The 19388-nt window shown below is 42.2% G+C and overlaps 1 protein-coding gene across 3 annotated transcripts in view; it reads right to left on the bottom strand.

Annotated features, from left to right (window-relative positions):
- The window catches only part of Skap1 (src kinase associated phosphoprotein 1), a 295894-nt gene that overhangs the window by 200718 nt on the left and 75788 nt on the right, over nucleotides 1-19388 (bottom strand). The gene's annotated exons all lie outside the window — the stretch shown is intronic.

Below are 19388 nucleotides of genomic sequence, written 5' to 3' on the forward strand. Positions count from 1 at the left end.
TCCTCCTCCCCCCCCCTCTCATGAAAAAAGAATCTTTTCAAGTTGAACTTGGTCCTCCATGTCTTTCCTTTTCTTATAGCCCGTCTATCTGGGGATCTGGGTGTTCACTTAGCAGAGCTGCTCAGTCTGCCTTTCACTAAATGTATCCTTCGAGCAGGTCAACCCATCCTGTTTTTCTTTCAACTCAGTAGTTGGGCTTAGAAGCTTGATAATTCATTGGCCTTGAGTTCTCCATCTGGAGAATGGGTGGCAAACCATGAAGGTAGCAAAACTCACTGTGAACATCCATAGTGACATCGGAACTGAAAGCCAACAACCATGTTGAGAATATAATCAAGGCGCCAGACTCTGTGACCGTCTGGCCCTTGTCTAGGTCCCAGGCCTTTCGCATGTACGATGTGTATGCAGATGGAGCTCAGGCTTGGTGACCTCACCCGTGAACGAGGATGCCATTCCTCTCATGAGATGGTAGCACGGGTAAATGGGGTGATGCCTTCAGACAAGACTTTTACACTGTGAAGTGCTATAAAGTGTAGGAATTAGTGACAGCAGTCCTCATTAGCAGAGGCTTAAATACTTCTGTAATGAAAAAATATTTTAATGCGTTGGAGAATCTATCTCTGGAGAAAGATTAGACATGGCACTGGCTAGAAGCAAGGAGATGAACTGTAAGACTTATGGAATACTTCCAGGGGAATATTCGACACGCCTATTCTGGGAAAGATACAGCCCTAGACCTCTCGTTCTATGAGCTCTTGAACAGGAAGAGAGAGCCTCGTAAGAGTCTCCACGCCACACACATTGCAGTGCCATTTAGACAACTCACGCCAAAGCTACCTGTCAAAACGCCCCATCGTGATTTACAGAGGGTGAATAAAAAAGATGCTGGTTGTTATTTACCTTTCAATCTGCACAAATCCATTAATTATGGATTCTAATGCTGTTCTTCAAAGCCCTTTGCCAGGTCACATCTCTTCTGCCCCACATCCTGTTTGCTCCGGGATCCCCCCATAAATTTACTTGAGGGCCCTCCTGCCTGCGTACCTAGCCCGCACCTCTGACCTCCTCCATCAAAGCCGATGGCTCAGACTTTTCTGCCCTCACTCCCTTGCCCACCAAGCTTTCAGGCAGTTTCTGAAATACAGATGGTCAAGAGTTCTCTTGGACCAGCTAGTCAGATGAAAGTTATTTCCCTATAGTTACACTCTCCAGTGTGAGGACACTATCTACTTGAAGTTATTAAAAGATGTATTTAAACTTGAAGATCAATTGGATTATTTTTGCTGTTTGTCTGTCTCATCAGCCATAAGCTCGACAGCTATACCCGGGGTTGGCTGTTCTCCTAGACACTGCAAATAGTGCAGGACCCTTTCATCTCCTCAGCAGGTTCTATCACACAGCAGGGTTCTAGAGCACCCTTCCCCTCTCTATGCAATTCGGAGAGATGATGTACTATAGTAAAAGAAGAACGAGCTTTGAAATGAGATGCCATTTTGAACACTGGACTTCAAAAGTGAAGAAAAGAAATTGTCTCGGTGTGTCTGGGGCTGTAGCTCAGCCTGTCAGGGGCTTGCCTCGTGTGCAGGAAGTTGTGGATTCGATTCCCAGCACTGCATAAGTCAGTTGTGGTGGTGCAAGTCTGCAATTCCAACATCTGGAGCTGGATGCATGAGGACCAGAAGTTCAAGGTCACCCTTGCCTACATAGGAAATTTGAAGCTAACCCTGTGCTATATCAGATCAGAAGGAGACAAAGGGTGGGGTGGGAGTGGGCAGGGAGGTTCAGCACCCAAGACAGTGTTGACAATGGGCAAATGCTTAATGAATGGCCACCCTAGTCACAAGCTACTGCTTGCTCAAGGTACACCCAAATGTCTGTGTTTTCCTTTTAGCAGAATGCATAGTGTCTTGAGAGGAACCAAGAAATGTAACTCCTTTTCTGTGAGGCAGTGTGGCACATTGGAATAATTATAGGCTTCAGAACTTAAGAGGCAAGTCAAATATATTGTCTCTCCTATATTCTTAGCTGAAGACCATGGACAAGTCAAGCTGTTTCTCCATTAGTCATATGGGATCACACACCTACATTGTACACAGCAGTGCTTGCATGTAATGTCTGTAAAATCACCGCGTCCAGCACACGTGGGCATTCAGGAAATACATTATAGAAAGTGAGCACTCCTAATTCACCTTCCCGGGCACCATGCATGCAGGAAAGCAGTGTGCTAAGTGGTCGTAGTGACTGATAGTGAAGGGTCGGGTTAATAAATCTTCTGTAGTGGGTTTCAATGCATTTGTTTAAACATTTCTTCCTAAACAGGGCTTTAGTGTGTCTCTGGGATGCACCAAACTAAAGTTTCTCTCTGTGGTATTATCAATCCCATTTATAATAGTTCTCTTAAATTTATATGATATGGAGGGGAAAAATGGCATGTTCACAATTCATCAGGCAGGCTTTAATTTACCATTCCTCAGTAGTTTTTACTACTACAAAGGCATTTATGGAGTAATATACTGGAATGCAACTGCAGAGATTGGCATAAAAAACTGTCACCATCACTGTCACCAACAAAGACTGTAGCTTAAAATTTTGCCAGGACAGCAAGTTGGAAATTTCTGCCGTCAGAGCATAATTCAAAAGTCACAACTTGAGAGAGAGAGAGAGAGAGAGAGAGAGAGAGAGAGAGAGAGAGAGAGAGAGATCGCACACATGGGTGCATGCATACACTTATTGAAGCATACACACACACACACACACACACCACACACACACACAAACACATGCATGGGCGAAACCCACCAACAGAAATTAAATATGTGTATGGAATGTCAGAGGGCTGGGGAAGGAGAGTGAACCGTCCTGCAGCTTGTACCGTTTTCTATATCCATGTCCCCAGAAGGACAAGTAATTGGGGAACTCTCCTTGCGTCTCTTTGAGGGCACACCCCAGCTGGGCACACTTCACTCAGTTATACTATTGGGTTGAGATGTCTTGGTCCATCAACTGCTAGAACTCAGTAGGTCTTTCTGAGATCTGTCTGGGGAAGGGGATGGAGAGGCAAGTCACCCAATTTAGTAGCCGGTAATTCCCCAGATAAACATACCAAAAATCCAAAGAGTGAGCAAGTAGCCAAATGAAGACAACAGTGAGTTCAATACTCGGGATGATCCTGCAGCAAGGACTCTGTTATCACCGTGCACAATTCTCTTATCTCTCAGAGACAATCAACTTTCAGCCAGGGAAGTGTACCCTTAAAACCTCATAACTCAACTTAACATAGTGTTAAAGTTTGGGGGGATATTTGTCAGAGCTGAGGCTGATGTGATCTGTCTGGGGGACCCTAGAACAAAGAGCAGTGGGTGAGGAACATGTCACCTCTGTGCACATTCATTTCCTTGATGAACAAGGAGCTATTAACTACAGAGAAGGCCTTATCTGGGTGAGGAATGATGTCGGTGCTTCTGCTGCTTCTCCTGAAATCAGGGAGAAGAACACAGGGCCCAGGGAGTTAAGAAGCAGTTTTTATTACTGGGAGAGTGCAGCTTTTTTTTAAAATGGCATTTAACTTGGTAAAGTATATAGACACATAACTTTCTCAAGAAGTGACTGGCAATCAGTTTGAGAAATGAATCTGTTTTGAACCTATGTCCTCTGACCTCATTAACTCGAAAAGTTTAAAGATAATTTTAATTATCCTCCTAGACTTGAAAATTTCTAGGAGGATTCAGAAGAATGGGCATTCATGGCCTGCTTATGAATAAAATGTTCCTGGTGGACATACTAGATACAACGAGCACGTGGCTTGACAGAGCGGCTATCACTACAGACTCAGGGCGGGGAGCTTAACACGCGTTGTGCTATTGAGGAAACACCAGTTCCCAAATCATAAACTCTAATTAAGAACTTCTAGATCAAACATTATTCCTAACCTCATCTTTTCAAATACAGTTAGGACCAGCCCTGAACTTACATGATGTCCTAATCACCGCTGTAACTGACCTTAGGTGGAAATGTTACCTGTAATTGCATTTTTTAAAATGCCATATCCTGTTTTTAGCTTTACTACTGTTTTAAAGTACATGTCAAAATTGCTTCTTACTTAAAACACTTTTCTTTAATTTTAACATTTTTTATATTACTGCAGCTTTAAGTCACTGACAACATTTATAAAAGGTTAATAACAAGCTGTGCGTGCACATGTGTGCATGTGTGTGCGTGTGTGTGCATGTGTGCATGTATATTTATTTCAGAGGTAAGATTTTATCCGTATTTCTGCTGACCAGGTTGGCTTTTATCATACTTCTTTACACGTTCCCTGGACTTGCTCAACTAACATCTCAGAAATCTAAGGACCCTTATCTAACAAACTTATTAAAATATATTTCAGCAGCTCAGATACAGACAATAACATAAAATACCTGCTTTTATCATTGAAAAAGAATGGCTAGTATATTTCATTTCAAAAGGATAGTAAAAGTTTCTTAATCAAAAATTTCTCAGGGATTTTTTTTACCGCATAGATTTACTGCGAACAGGCTGCACCTGCCTGGCCAGTAAAACTGCCAGCCTGCCTCGGTCAATAGCTCACATAAGACACCACATTTTAAAAATCTCCCTGATCAGGTAAATAGTACAGGATAGATCCTTTTCTAACTTCACAGATATAGCTCTCGTGCAGACATTTATGAGAGCTGAAAGGACTGAGGGGAAAATAAAACCCAGGCAGCATTTTAGGCTAAAAAAAATTCTTTATTGGAATTTCAATAATTCATTTAGCAGAGTGTGCAAAATTTTCACAGAATCTTTTCTTAATTTTATGCTTTTGCCATCTATTGAAAATCACGCCTGGCAGGCTCTTAGATCACTGAGACTAGAAAACATACTATGTTAGAATTATTATGAGGGATAGCTTGGGCATGAGGCTGGAGAACATTCTCACTAAGTCAGACAGAAGCCAATTTCTTGACTATTCTATATGAGAAAAGTAAAGGTAAAGTCGTGGAACTTTTTCCCTGGGTTGTTCCTTGTGCTAACCCGGGGTCTCGGCAGCGTTTGACACGGTTACTCTCACTGCTATTGTCATCACAGCAGTGTGCAGGAAGATCTCCACCGAATCGCAACTGAACTACAGAACAGGTCACTATTCCTCACTCAGATGGCAGAAATGACCAAACTGCCACTGGCATAGTTCCGGCTTTGTTTGTGATTGAATTTCTTAAAAGCAAAAGAAAACAATGTAAGAACTTAAGGAAGGAAGTCAGAGTACAGGAAGCAGTTATAAAAAAATAAACAGCAAAGGGCAGCCAGCGTGAGATATAAAATGTGACCCCCAAAGAGTCCCCAAGTGATGTGGCTTCACAAGTTGGTACCCATTTAGATTTGCCAGACCTGTTTAGTGGGGGCAGCCAAGTTCTAACTGAACTGGAGCTAACATCCACTTCCCCCCATCTCTTGGAAATTCTTTTGAATCTGAGAGGCAAAGTCATTAGTCTTGCATATACTTTTCTGAAATTAGACATGTTAGACAAAGCTAGCTCTTGAAAACTGAAACATGTAGAAAATGCTTCAGAAGAAGCTACACAGCTACATGCGTGTCTCTTAACACTTAATAAAATACATGCAGACGAATCAATATATTTACAGTTCAGAAATGACACTGCAACTTGAATTTTTATTCAAGAAACAAATACAAATGCTCTAGGAAGAGATTTTCCTCATGCAGAGTCCTTAATGCACCTCGTTCCCGAACAAGTATGAGAATTTTAATGGATCCAAATTAAGGGGGAAAGCACTTAAGTCAGAATATCATCAAATCTAAAGAAATCCATTATTTTGAAGAGGCAGAGCACAAACGATTCTATGACAGAAGCTTCTGGAATTTCCCTGCTGTCCCTTGAAACATCCAGAAAGATCTCTGGGTTTATAGATGACAGGCATCTGCATGAACAGAGACTGAAAGAAGGGAAAGACAGACAGGCTGCCTAACTTTGTTTCAATGCTGTGTTAGAGCCCACAGTGGTGATTTAGAATAAGAGGCTTAGCAAGAACTTGAATAGCATCCTAGGAAATCTCTTCTCTCTGTCAGTTTTGGCCCCCACACCTCGGCAGACTCTGACACCTCTTGATAGCTGTGTGAGGCAAACTTTGGCCAACAGTTTCTGTGTTGTACTGTGATTTCTTTTGATTCTCCAAGAAATGGATCACTCTGTTCTTCCTAATTTTAATGCTAAATGAAACAACATCAAACCTTAAACTGCTTAATAAATTCTGCTTTAAAAAATGAGTATTCTAAAAAGACTCTTTTCTGGAAGAAAGGATACATTGCATTTCAGAAAGTATTGCAGAAATATTTGCATGTGATTGAAAACCAGAAGCTGGGAAATACATACCAGAATGGCAGTGGCCATTCTGGGTGACCAAATGGATTGATACAAACACACAGCAGACCGCACAGGTATAGCGAGCAGCTGCTCTTTGCCCCTCTGCTCAGGTAGGACTGTTCAAGTGTTTATATAAAATTTTATAAGCCTACAATTTAAATGTCTAATGGGAAATGCTGCCTTTACAAGAAAAACAATCAGGCCCAGGAGAAAGCAAGAAACTTGACATTGATCACAGAGCCAGGGTAAAGAGGGACAACTGACCCGATTATTGATAAGCCTCAAAATGTAATATCAAATTACTGTTTTTCCAGGTATGAAAATGAGATTATTACTATGAATAGCCACAAGTGTTTGTTCAGTTTTATTTTCCAGTGCTCAAAGGAAATGCCAGTCCAGACTCCAAACCAAAACAGCACAAAACCCCCAAGTAATCAAAGTTAGATTTGTGTTCATGTATCTCAAAGGAGAGGCCCATTACTTAATAAAGGTGAATTGATTTCTATTGCTGTGAAAAAGTAATGATCATCTCTTGGTGGAGGAGGAGTGAAAAAGAAAAATTAGTCAAAATGTTCTCACTCATACCGCCTGTGGCCAATCCCCCTTCACCCTGCCACACCTCAGCCATCCTCTGTCAGCTCCCTTGTGGACCAGAGTCAACATTCTCTCCTGGAAAGCAGGCCAGTAGTTGATGTTACAAAGTGTGTCCTCCAGAGCTGTCACATGGGATCCCATGTGACATGGGCCCATTACAAAGTGGCCTGAGCATAGGGGGAACTTGACGTCACCATTTCTCACATTTCTGCGGGTCCCTAGAAAGGGCTTTTTAAAAATGCCACAAAACCAGATGAGCCCGAGGACAGCATCTGCTTTTAATCGAGTGACTTGACACTGGTGTTTTCTCTAGAGATAAGCAATCTAAGGCACACGCTACTTGCGGTGGTATCTTCCGAAACAAATATAATTTTATGTTGCTCATAGAAATATATACCTGCCCTTGGGCTTCCTGCCATTTACTAAGGATTTATAAACATTTGAAATGTGTGGGTTGAGAAAAGCATATGACAATTATAACCTCAAAATGAGAAATTTAGTATATGAGAGAAAAGGTAGACAGGATTAAATGGTATATGTTAGGAATACTAACCACTTCCCTTTAAAATTGACATGGAAAAATACCTGTAAATTGGATTTTAAAAAACCGTATCTGAGCCTTCCCTCATGTATCACTGAAGAATATATAATTCTTATAATTATGGTTGGTTTTCTATGTCTCCCCGTAACTTATGTAATAGAACACATGGAAATGACAGCTCTAAGAAAGTACTCTCTTTTGAGGTTTGAAACATTCACAAGAAAACAAATTTCTCCAAAAAGAAGAAACATTTTAAATATTAAAATACGTGTGAAATTTTAAATTCTTGAATCCATTCCTCACGTTTAGTGTTGAAACGTTAAAAATTATAGTCACCCTCCTGCACTAAAATTCGGCAAAACAAATCCAAGAATGAGAGAAGCGTTATTGTATTTTGCCACAAGAGGGCGCTAGAGAATTCCAATCCTTTCCAAGGTCTATAAAATCCTTTAACTGCTACTTTATAGACATTCAATTACAACAGGCCATAATACATTAAGGCATTAAAATATACATATATCGCAGCATATGCCACAGCACGCGCTGTACGAGTGTGCTCTCAAGATGATCGCCAGAGCCAGCACCAAAACAACGTTCGGGCTTCTAGTGCTTAATGTAAGACTTCAGTCTCTGGCCCTCCCCTCTCTGAAAGACAGCTCTCTTGGTGAGGTGATCCCCTCGGAACGGAAAATATCAAGGCATGTGATAAATACACAGCGACTGGAGGGTATGACAGGGCAGGGGAAGGTAAGGACTACTAGAACTGAAATTTATGCAGTTTGGAAAAGGAAAGACTCTGGGGATAAATGTTCGCTGTCTTTAATACCTTCTAAAGGTAACACTATAAATGAATTAGGGGAATTATTCAGTCTCAGAAGATGGTATAGGAAAGACCAATGGCCTGAAACTGAGGAAGGGAAAGTTTAGGTAAGACATGAAGGATAAATTACCAATAATAGTTGGGCGGGAAAGATGTCCTGCAAAGGAAGGACCCAAACTGTAATCGCTGTATTTGATACTTAATTAAATGAGATATTAGCAAGAATGATGTGAATTCATTAGATGGGCTACATTAGATAACCCATATACATTCCACCCTGAGCTCTGACAGTCTCTAGGTCTCACCCTGGTGCTGGGTGTCGGTGAATGTCTTTCTGGGATGACAGTGACTGTCTGCAGAGAGGCAAGCTCATGACAGCAGTTACCCTTGTGCTAACAGAATAAAATCCAAAGCTTCATTGTGAAATGGCATAATTGTAAAATCGTGCCTACATTCCAGGTCATTCTATGAAAACATGCTGTGTCCTGTAAGTTATAGGCTATCAATTCATATTTAAAAAAATCTCCAAATTGTAAGATGTCTCCTGAATAAACAATTTTCCCTAAAAACCCCAAAACCCCAATATTTTACAAGCCAGAGATCCTATCCTGCCTAATCTTTCTTTCTTGCTAGTGTGTCTGGGTTCAAGCCTCTTAGGGCACAACATTAAAGGGGGGGGTAGATCATTGACTCTGAAAAGCAGGCTGGAGCAGATAGGGGACAGTTTGTGAATCTTTGCTTAGTCCATCATAATATTAAGATCTAACCAGAGCTTCAATATCCTGCCCCCTCTGTGTGTGTGTGTGTGTGTGTGTCTTTCTTTGTCTCTGTCTCTCTGTCTGTCTCTCTCTTTCCTCCACTGTGCTAAAGATCAAACTCAGGGCCTTGTACATTCTAGGCAAAAGCTTTATCCCTGATCTATATGACCAGCCCAAAGAATTTCTCTTTTTACTACTTGAACCTTAGGTCAAAAGAATTTATGGCTAACAGGGAAGCAACAATTGCCAAAACTATGAAGAATTGAATATATTGTATATGTGTATGTGTGTATGTGTGTGTATGTATATGTGTATGTGTATATGTATATGTGTATGTATATGCATATGTGTATATGTGTATGCGTATATGTGTATGTGTATATATATGTATATATGACCTTTGGGAGTCACTTGTGCTTAAACTTAATTTTTCTAAATGTATGTGAATATTAGACTTGGAAGTAAAAATGGCCAATGTGGAGCTTGAGGAAGGCCAGTCTAGTCGTTAAGATGATACCGAGGGCTTTAGAATTCTAAACATGATTGCCATGGGCACAATATCAAACCCTGGGGTGGGGAAACTGTCTCTGCAAAGCAAATGCGATGTTGAGCCACTCTGCATTCATAGACTCGGAGAACAAGACAATTAGGCATGGTGTATGAGATTCTGCAGTCAACAGCCTGTAGAGACATGAGCTTCCCTGCTTCTGATTGGTGCCTGCACAAGCATGCATAACACCACGCAGTAGCAAGGGCAACCCCGTGAGTCCGCCACCACCCAAGTGACCACACTGGCGTCCTTAATAGTTATTTACTGTACGAGGAAGTCATCACCATTAAACTTGTTACTTGTTGATGAGTTTAGAATTTGGAGAGAAACAAAAAATACTCTAGGCATTGTGTAAACAATGTCCTCTGCCAAGTCACTCTTGAAAACAAATCAGCCCCTCGCACTTAAAAGTTGTGACTGTTCTCCCATTAATTGGAGGAAAAGCCCAATAAATGTTTGACCTTTCTGGAAAAGACTTCCAAAACGACTTTGGCCAGAAGTCAAATATTCCTTTCAATTTCTCCCAAAACACTGCAGGGCTAAGCAACTGGTGCTCGCTGGGGAGCCAGCCCTGCAATCGGCAGCAGCACTGGACTGTACGTCATACGCTGTGTGGTGGGGAGACTTAAGGCCCATCTCTTCAGTTAGGTGACTGGCTCCCTCCAGGAAGGACCCACATCTTACTTCCCTTTTAGATCTGGCGTGCTAATCCTGTGAAGAGTGTTTGACAATAAGAGATATTCAATAACAAACCCTTCATCGGTAGTATATTAAAATCTATGAAACAAACCAAAGGCCTCAAAAGATAAGTCATTGGTCCAATGTCAAATCAGTTCAGGGACTCATTGTGTCTTATCTACAGCTGTGTTAGCATATGTTAGGGCACTTGAGAATGCTTATAAAATATTCCAGCCTGAGTCATTTCGGGAAAAGGATATGAACATCTAGATGAAAGATGTGTATGTCTGAAGAATTTCACTGAAACTTCAGACAAATAACTTATGAGCCAAGGACCAGGCTTGCAAGACTTTTTGAGTATCACCCTGAAAAGCATGCTGGGATTGTGTGTATGAGGAAAGTTCCACAGGTGAAGGGGAGAATCTACATGGGTGAGCACTGACAGGCTCTCCCCATACACGGCCCCTGTCACTTGCAATGGGACCGAGGAACTTCACCCCTTCGGTCTCCTCTTTGGTGAAACAACACTCCGCCAGGTGTTTGTGGAGCATCTTCGGAATCTAAAATGCCATCATTTCGTGTAGAAATTTGAATTACATTTGCAAGTTTCTGATTTGTTTTGTTTTCCAGTAAAAGCAGCAACGTGGAGGACAGCCCGGAACCACCATGCGAGAGAGTGTTTAAAGATTACTGAAGAAGGTTAGAGTTTAAACATGCGCCCACAGCCGGATATGCTGGGGTGAAGGATGAAAAATGGGTCGTTCATAGACAGATAATTGTTATTGTTTTTTAATTCTTCACGAAACATGTATAATCCGTGGTAATCATTTGTTCACGTTATATAAATTACTGTCAGATTTGAGACCCCGTTTGTCATCTTCATCTGTGATTTATACTAGACTACGTAAACGACGTGATGCCTTAGATCCAATAAGACATTTGTCTTCATGAGGAAGGCCACTCTACTCGTGAGTGACAGCTTACTTACCCTTATCACAGTTAACTCAACACTGGGTCCTGAATGTCTCTCAGTGATCTGAAATCAGAAGGACTCACCTGAAGCCAACAAGAGACTTGTTCAGAAACCCGCCATGCTCATCAGATGGGGGGCTTTACTAGAGTGTGTTCTTGGGTCTCCAGATCACAGTCGTATAAACGACTTTCCTGTGCCTCCCCAGCAAGAGACTCAAAGGAAAGACATCTTCTAGCTAACAATGAAGGTGAACGCAACTGTCTGGAGAATAAAACGAAAATGTGATGAATGTTTATTTGAGCATAGGTATGCATGCATGTGGATTTATTTACAGACATGTTAGGGGAGAGCCTATGCTGAGTCCTTTTCCTATCTTCATATGATAGAATTAAAAAAAAACCCTAAATATGTTCACACAGTTCACTAATTTACACACACACACACACACACACACACGTCCTTCATTCCATCAAGGGACAGGAAACAGCTCACTCTCTCTGCCCATTATCATTCCTTTCTGTCTGTGTGTGCTGAGGTATTGAGTATTATTGACACTGGGGAAGCAATGACCGACTCTATGGTAGGTGTCTAACATTTCAAGCGAAGTGTCTCTACACACACGTTCCTCCCAAGTTATGGAGGCTTAAGCTAAGACTTACCCTGATGGATGGGGTCATTTGCGTCTAATCCCTGCATCATTAATTCACATACCTCAGTAAACCTTATGGAGTGCTCACTGTTTGTTCAGCGAGCCCGTATCATCTCCACACTAAAATGGGTCCTTAAATAGTCACGGCTAAGGAGACGTGAGAGCGGCTTGCGGGGAGGACATTTTTCACACACCCTGAGTACAAAGCCTACGGGTGGGCGAGGTGTTGCTCTCGAAGACTGAGATAGCAGCATTGGCTTAGTAAGTGGGCGTCACTACACAGAGACGAAAAGGTGGATGCTTGGAAGGTAGGATTTCAGAGCTCGTTAAGGGGAAATCGGCTCCAACAATTAGATTTCTTTATGGAACTATAACTTTGGGAATGTAAAATAAAACACAAAATGGGAAGACCTACAGCTGGAATTGGAAAGACCTACAGCTGGAATTGGAAAGACCTACAGCTGGAATTGGAAAGACCTACAGCTGGAATTGGAAAGACCTACAGCTGGAATTGGAGAGTGTAGCCCAACCTGCTCAGCAGATAAGAGAAAATGAGGCCACAAAAGAGCCGAAGAATATTGTCAGTACAGACGAAACCGGGAAGAATATATTTAACCAATACCCTGAGAGAAAACTCGGCCTTGGGATGAAAAATAACTGTAGCCACTCGAGGAGAGTCTCGACCACGTGCAAAGAATCAGAACAACACAGGCTGTCATCTCAGACCGGAAGGGAATAAAATTAGAATTCAATCATAAGACAGAGGGATTAAAAAACATCCTGAAACCCACAACAGAACAGTTAAAATAAAAACCAGAACAAAAGGGACTGGAGAGATGTAGTGACCTCACCGGGGACTGAGTTCAGTTTCCTGCATCCTTGTCTGGCGGCTCACAACTGCCAGTGACTCTGGCTGCAGAGCGTCCAATGCCCTCTTCTGGCCTCCACAGGCACCTGCATTCACATGCACACACCAGCCCCCCTCCCATGCATGCCTGCATACATACATATGTATGTACACATGTATGTGTATATACACACACACATATATATATTTCACATATATAATCCCCATATATACCATATATATGAGGTAAAAATAAAAAATATTTTTAAAAGACAAAAGCAGCACCGATGCTTCGAAATAAACATATACGTTTAAATGCCAATTTTATAAAGGAAATTACAAATTATGGAATGGAACTAAGAACTATAATGAGGGCAGCGCACGCTGAATTCTGGGATGCAACCATAAAGCTGTGGTCACAGGTCACACTCCAGCTCTGGATATTTCTATTTATAAGTTAACATCCTATGAATGGGATTAGGAGAACGAATTGGAAAACCCAAAGAACAGGTGGCCACGTGACCCCAACCCTCACGTGACCCCGACCCCCACGTGACCCTGACCCCCACGTGACCTCGATGTGTCTGTCATGCACTGCCAAATCCCTGGCCTACTCTCTCTCACTTATTTACCTGAAAAATGATGGGGACAGCCCTCCCTGCTGCTTCCTCTGAGCTGAAGAATCCTTATCACGCCTTCCAACTCCCGGGACTAACTTCTGTACAGGAAAGTGCGGCACAGACTTGCTCACCTACAAACGTCTAGTCAGTCCGTTAAAACTTCATTTTCCTTCTCTGCAGCAACGGTGGGTGGACAAAGGTCACCATTTTTTTTTTTTAAAGCAAGGCCTCATGTAGCCCAGGCTGTCCTCAAAGGCCCTCTGCTGTTAACTTCTGATCCTCCTGCCTCTATCTCCCGGGCACCGCGATTACAGAATGTATGCCATCATGCCCAGCTCCAATCCTTTATTTTCACTTTGCAATATCAAAATAGTTTGAAATACATTCAGTTCTGATGTCTTGTTTTCATAATTGAAAAACAAAAAGTGCTAGAAAGCTAACTCCATGGTAGAAATCTGGCCAAAAATCTGCAAGGCCTGAGGTTTGAGCCTCATCACTGTGGGATGATGATGGTGATGATGGTGATGATGATGATGATGATAAACTAAAACCCACAATAACCAACAAAATTGGGTCTATTATTGTTTCTAATCTTCTTTGTTTCTAAGGCTGAAAACAGAGTCCAGAGCCTCACACAGGTGCAGCAAGGGCTCTGAATCCCTGGGCCTGTTGTTCACAGCCATACATCCTAGCGTGACTTGCATTCGGAACTTAGATGAAAGCCGAGGAATTTAAAACTAAGAAATACTGAGTGCAACACTGATAAAATCCAATTCCAGAACATTCTTTATACTTCCAAATGTGATTTTCAAAAAAGCATGGGGTTGAAAACCCCCACCATTGCTACCTGACCAAATTTGCAGTTTCTTATAAATGAAGCAGTAGTGATTTCATCAGTAAATGTTTGTGGTTTTCATTGTTCTGCAACAGTGTTGCAGAGCTTATATTCCCAACGTGTTTCTCAGCAAAAACAACAGGAACTTTCTCTGACCTCCCAATGGTCCTGGGTAAAATAAGCTGCAGATACATCCTCAGTTCTTAACAGATATAATCTGTCCAATCTCTTTCTTTAATTAGAATACAATCATATAGGATAAATAACTCACTATTGCAGGTTTTTAAATTTCTGTTCAAACAATTTAATTTTTCCTTTCTTCCAGAAGGAGTCACTGTGCCCTGTTGATAGCCTCGGAGGTTCCCTAACCCATCCTTGAAAGAGTGTGGAAGGCAGGTCTCCCTTATCCTAATGAGGACGGTTTATTGATGCATACAAATCCACTCTAGATTTTAGACACTAGAATAGATGAGATACGGGGGACTCTCAGGTGATTGTTTTTTGTTCCATTACTGTACGCAGTGTTGCTTGCTTCCCGTTTTGGTTAGATACTGTATGCAATGTGTTCTTCCCTCCCCAATGGAAGAAACTATGCTTTCAGTTCAGAAATCTAAATGTCAGTCCCTGTTAGCAAGTCCTCATTCCCAGTGGCAGAACTATGTTCTGTGAGTGTCTCGCCACAGGATAAAGCCTGCCAGGGGTTCTGGGCATTCACACAGGAAAGCAAAATTGTAATCAGGTAGCAATACCCTCTCAACTCTATGCATGGTTTAGTCTATAACTTTAGTGTTCTCTACCTTTCTTTTTTTTCCCTTCCTCCCTTCACTTCTCCCCTCCCTCCCTCTCTCCCTTGCCCCTTTCTCTGTATGTCTCTCTGTTGCTGTCTGTCTCTGTCTCTCTTTGTCTCTCTGTTTCTCTGTCTGTCTCTCTGTTTCTCTGTTTCTGTCTGTCTCTCTCTTTGTTTCCCTGTGTCACTCTGTGTTTCTCTGTCTTTGTCTGTATCTTTCTCTGCCTTTGTCTCTGTCTCTGTCTCTTTCTCTCTCACACTCTGTCACTCTCCTGTGCACCTGAACAAAATTCCCTGCTCTCCTAGGATTCTTTGCAGTTTTCACAAAGGCATGATCCAAACACGACATGCGTCATGGTTACTGCTTATCAGTGAAGCTGTGGGCAGCCAGTCAGGCTGCCTGTCCTTTAATAATTCTAAGTTAAGCAGTTGCTCTGACTTGGGGGGTGGAAGAATAAAGCTAAAACATTTTGATGGCTTCTAGTACAGATCAAATTCCAAAAGCTTAAATAAATGTCACTTCAGAGCAAGTTAAACCTATTTTCTTCCTAAAGTATGGCTGCTGCTGTCTTGCCAGCAAACGGGGGACACTGCCTTTGTGTCTGTTTGTCTATTTAGTGACCATGTACCTCCCAGTGAGGCATGTGGACAGGCGGCCAGTCTGCCATTACACAGCTTATCCTTCCCATGATGCCTTGGGATCTCTAAGTGGGTCTTGTTAGATACATGGCACAAAGCATTAGCAGTCTCTATAATGTTAAATGTAACAAAGCAGAATCTAAAAGTTTACCCCAAGTTTCAACCTCTCTATACGCGCCCCCCTCAATTTCACAGGAAATTTATGCATCTTTGACTCTCAGAGGAGGGCGGCATCCATCTTACCTGTTATACAGCTAGAGCTCTTGCTCTGTTCCAGATTCCGTGGTTTGCAGAAACGCAAACATTATGTCGGGCTATAGTGAAGTTTCTAACACAAGACTTATGCATCTGTCCCTATCTCTGCTGTTAACTGTGTCACTTGGGGGGCGGGGCGAGGAGGGCTTTATCTTTCATGCACTAATGTGAAAGACCAAAACATCTTGGAAGAACTTAGTATTGCTAATATAATTAACTTCTCTTTTGGGAAACTCTTACTTAGTATTTAATTTTATTTGTAGGCATGCATGCGTGTGTATATGTGTGTATATGTGTGTGTGTGTGTGTGTGTGTGTGTGTGAATGTATACCACTGAGGAGAGCATTGGATCCCCTGGAGCTGGAATTATAGGTAGTTGTTAGCCACCCAACAATGGGTGCTGAGGACCAAACTTGGGTCCTCAGGAAGAACAGCAAGTACTCTTAACTGCTGAGCCATCTCAGTCTCTCTTTCGGAAAGTGTTTATGAAACCGTTTTTCACATTGGAATGTTCCACACGTAAGTATACTTCTCTTAACATGATTTTTATTTCCAGTGCTGCAAATACAACGCACAGTCTCATACACACGAGCTAAGCACGTGCTCTTCCATGAACTATAATCCCAGATCCACCAACACAAACTTTTAAAATTCCACTATTTTTTAACCAACAATAGTTATGTTTATGTGTGCTTGTGCATGTGTTTGTGCATATGTGTGCATGCGTGTGTGCATATTTTTTGAGCCAGGGTCTCTCAGTGAACCCGGAGCCCACTGGTTTAGCAAGACCAGATGGCCAGAGAGCTCTGGGATCTCCCTGGTTTCCCCCTCCCCCACCCCTGACCATTGGAATTACAGGTGTGGGCTGCACCCAGAGGTAGGTGCTGGGTGTCTAAACTCAGGTCCTAATGCCTGCACAGAATACACTTTACCAAGTGAACCATCCTCTCCACTCCCGGTTGCTTATATAACCTGAGCTAAAATATCTACAAGGCAGATCCATCTTTAGGGATAACTTAGGTGGGGCAGAAGTTACAACAGTAGCGTGGTTGGTCACAGAGCTTTTAGAATCAACACAACAAGTACAAATCACAACCCTACTAGCCAACGGTGGTGGGATGGGGTAAGTTACCTCTGCCAGGTCACTGGGTTTCATCTGCAAGATGAGGATAAGGCTAACCTCTCCTGACCACGGTGAAGGATTAACAATGTATCAGAGGTGCTCAGGACACAAAGTCCAGGCACATGGGAAATGCTCCGTACATGCCAGCTTTTAGCTTTTTTTTTTCCACTGGGGGAGAAAGTGAGCAGTGTCTCTCTCTCTCTCTATGATGGGGGCGCGGCCAATGTAAGCACTCTCTCTCTATGATGGGGCGGGGGCAGGGTGGGTAGGGGAGATGTGAGCAGTCTCTTTTGTTTGTTTGGGTATTTTTTTGTTTGTTTGTTTTTTGAGACAGGGTTTCTCCGTGTAGACCTGGCTGTCCTGGAACTCACTCTGTAGACCAGGCTGGCCTCGAACTCGAACTCAGAAATCCACCTGCCTCTGCCTCCCAAGTGCTGGGATTAAAGGCGTGCGCCACCACCGCCCGGCAAGCAGTCTCTTTCTAGGACACGAGCAAGTCCCAGATTGCTATGGTTTAGTTTTACAAATTTCCGTAAAATTTTTATGTAATGATCTTACCTTTTTTGTGTACTGTTCTACTTACTTTAGGAACTCTTTTTTTGTATGCTTTTGTTTTTGTCTTGTTTTTATTTGCTGTTTTGTTTGTTTGTTTGTTTTACTGTCTTGGGGATCAAAACAGGCCTTGTATATACTAGGCAAGTATTCTACACTGAGCTACACCCCAGCTTCTAAGTTCTGGTTTTCATAGTTTACGTTAGCTTCTGATTCTTACCTCAGGGTCTAGTTCTAGCTGATATCTTTTCCAGACTCTTTCTCTTCCTCCCCTTCCTCCCCTTCTCCTCTCCTCCTCTTCCTTTTTTTTTTCTGAAACAGGGTCTTCCTATAGCTAGCCTAGAACTCAAAATCCTCCCAAATAGCTGTGTGCCACGCCCCTCAGTTCACAGGATCCCTTCTTCTGATTTGAAGCCTTACTGTGGCCTAAGAAACTGTGATACAAATTCCTAAGGAAAGAAAGGGTTTCCCCCAGTGAGGGCCTCGGAGTCACTCCCAAGGATAAGAAAGCCAAGCATTGGAATTCATCGACATCTATTTCCCCTTCGAGGTCTTTCTGGCTTACTTATTGTGTTCTCAGCTGTATTTTGGAAAGCTGGAAATACCAAGCAGGTAACCTATGAATTAACGAGGCACCATTGTTCTGATTCTGTCAAGCATTAGATTAATCAAAACCAAATGAAAGGTTAGTTTCTTCACGTTTTGCACTGTTAATTTTCTACAATTATTAGCCAGCAACCAAGGTAATTATTAAGCTTTCAGCCCAGTGTTTTCTAGTGCAGCACCAGCTTTGAACATGTGGGTACCACTCGCTTCACTACCGTATGAAGCTCAAGCAAGACAAAAATATTCCTGTGCAACTGGATCCATTGCTCTGAGGTGGAAAGCATCAGTGCAATGAAAGAGAAATATAAGCCTCTTCAGAACCGGCTGAAAGAAAGCGCAAACAATGACTAGGTAAAGAGAGAAAAAATAGGGACTGTGCCTTCTTGAAATTTAGCAGAAAAAAAAAAAAGAAACAGAATATGGATCCATAAAGAGAAACAAGGAATAATTTACCAACTTTATCCCCAGCCCCAAGGATAATAAGTTTCCAATTTACTACTTGGTTCAGGAACATCTTCAGCCTTTCCTCCCACTGGAAAGGCATGAGAGAGTTTGATAAGAACACTGTGCACACAGAGATGCTCAAACCTCCTGCTCCTGTGGCCGGATGCCAGTAGAGCCCAGCAACCTCCCACCCCTGGGAAATCTAAGCCTGCACCAGAATCTGGCAGCCACCAGGCTGCAATCTTTATACTAATAGATCTGAAAATCATGGATATTTTTGCATTATGTGTTACCTTCTCTCTCTCTCTCTCTCTCTCTCTCTCTCTCTCTCTCTCTCTCTCTCTCTAATGTTTATCACAACAAAATTCTTTAAGTCCTCCAACTTACAAAAATTCAAATAAAATTGATGTTGTTGGGAGGTTTGCATTGAGTTCACTTGCCTTTCTCTTGAACAAAACCAGTTTTAGTCAGAAGTGTGTGAGTTCAGGTGAAAACAAACTCAAAGGTCTCAGATACCTCACAATAAATTAATAACCCAATTTTCTGTGAGTATGGATCCCAACTCTCATGCATCTCAGTGAAGCCAAAAGATCTGAAAGGGTGAAAAAACTGGGCCCTGTGGTCTGAAAATGCCCTCATCCTTTGTGAGCTACTGCTTTATACAAAGATCAACAAGGATGTCTTCCCCCTGAAATTAGTGTTTCTCTAAATACCTTAACTTGTGGGAGCACTGAATT

Source organism: Grammomys surdaster, unplaced genomic scaffold (genome assembly GCF_004785775.1).
Source record: "Grammomys surdaster isolate TR1022 unplaced genomic scaffold, NIH_TR_1.0 126048, whole genome shotgun sequence".
NCBI classification, from domain to species: domain Eukaryota; kingdom Metazoa; phylum Chordata; class Mammalia; order Rodentia; family Muridae; genus Grammomys; species Grammomys surdaster.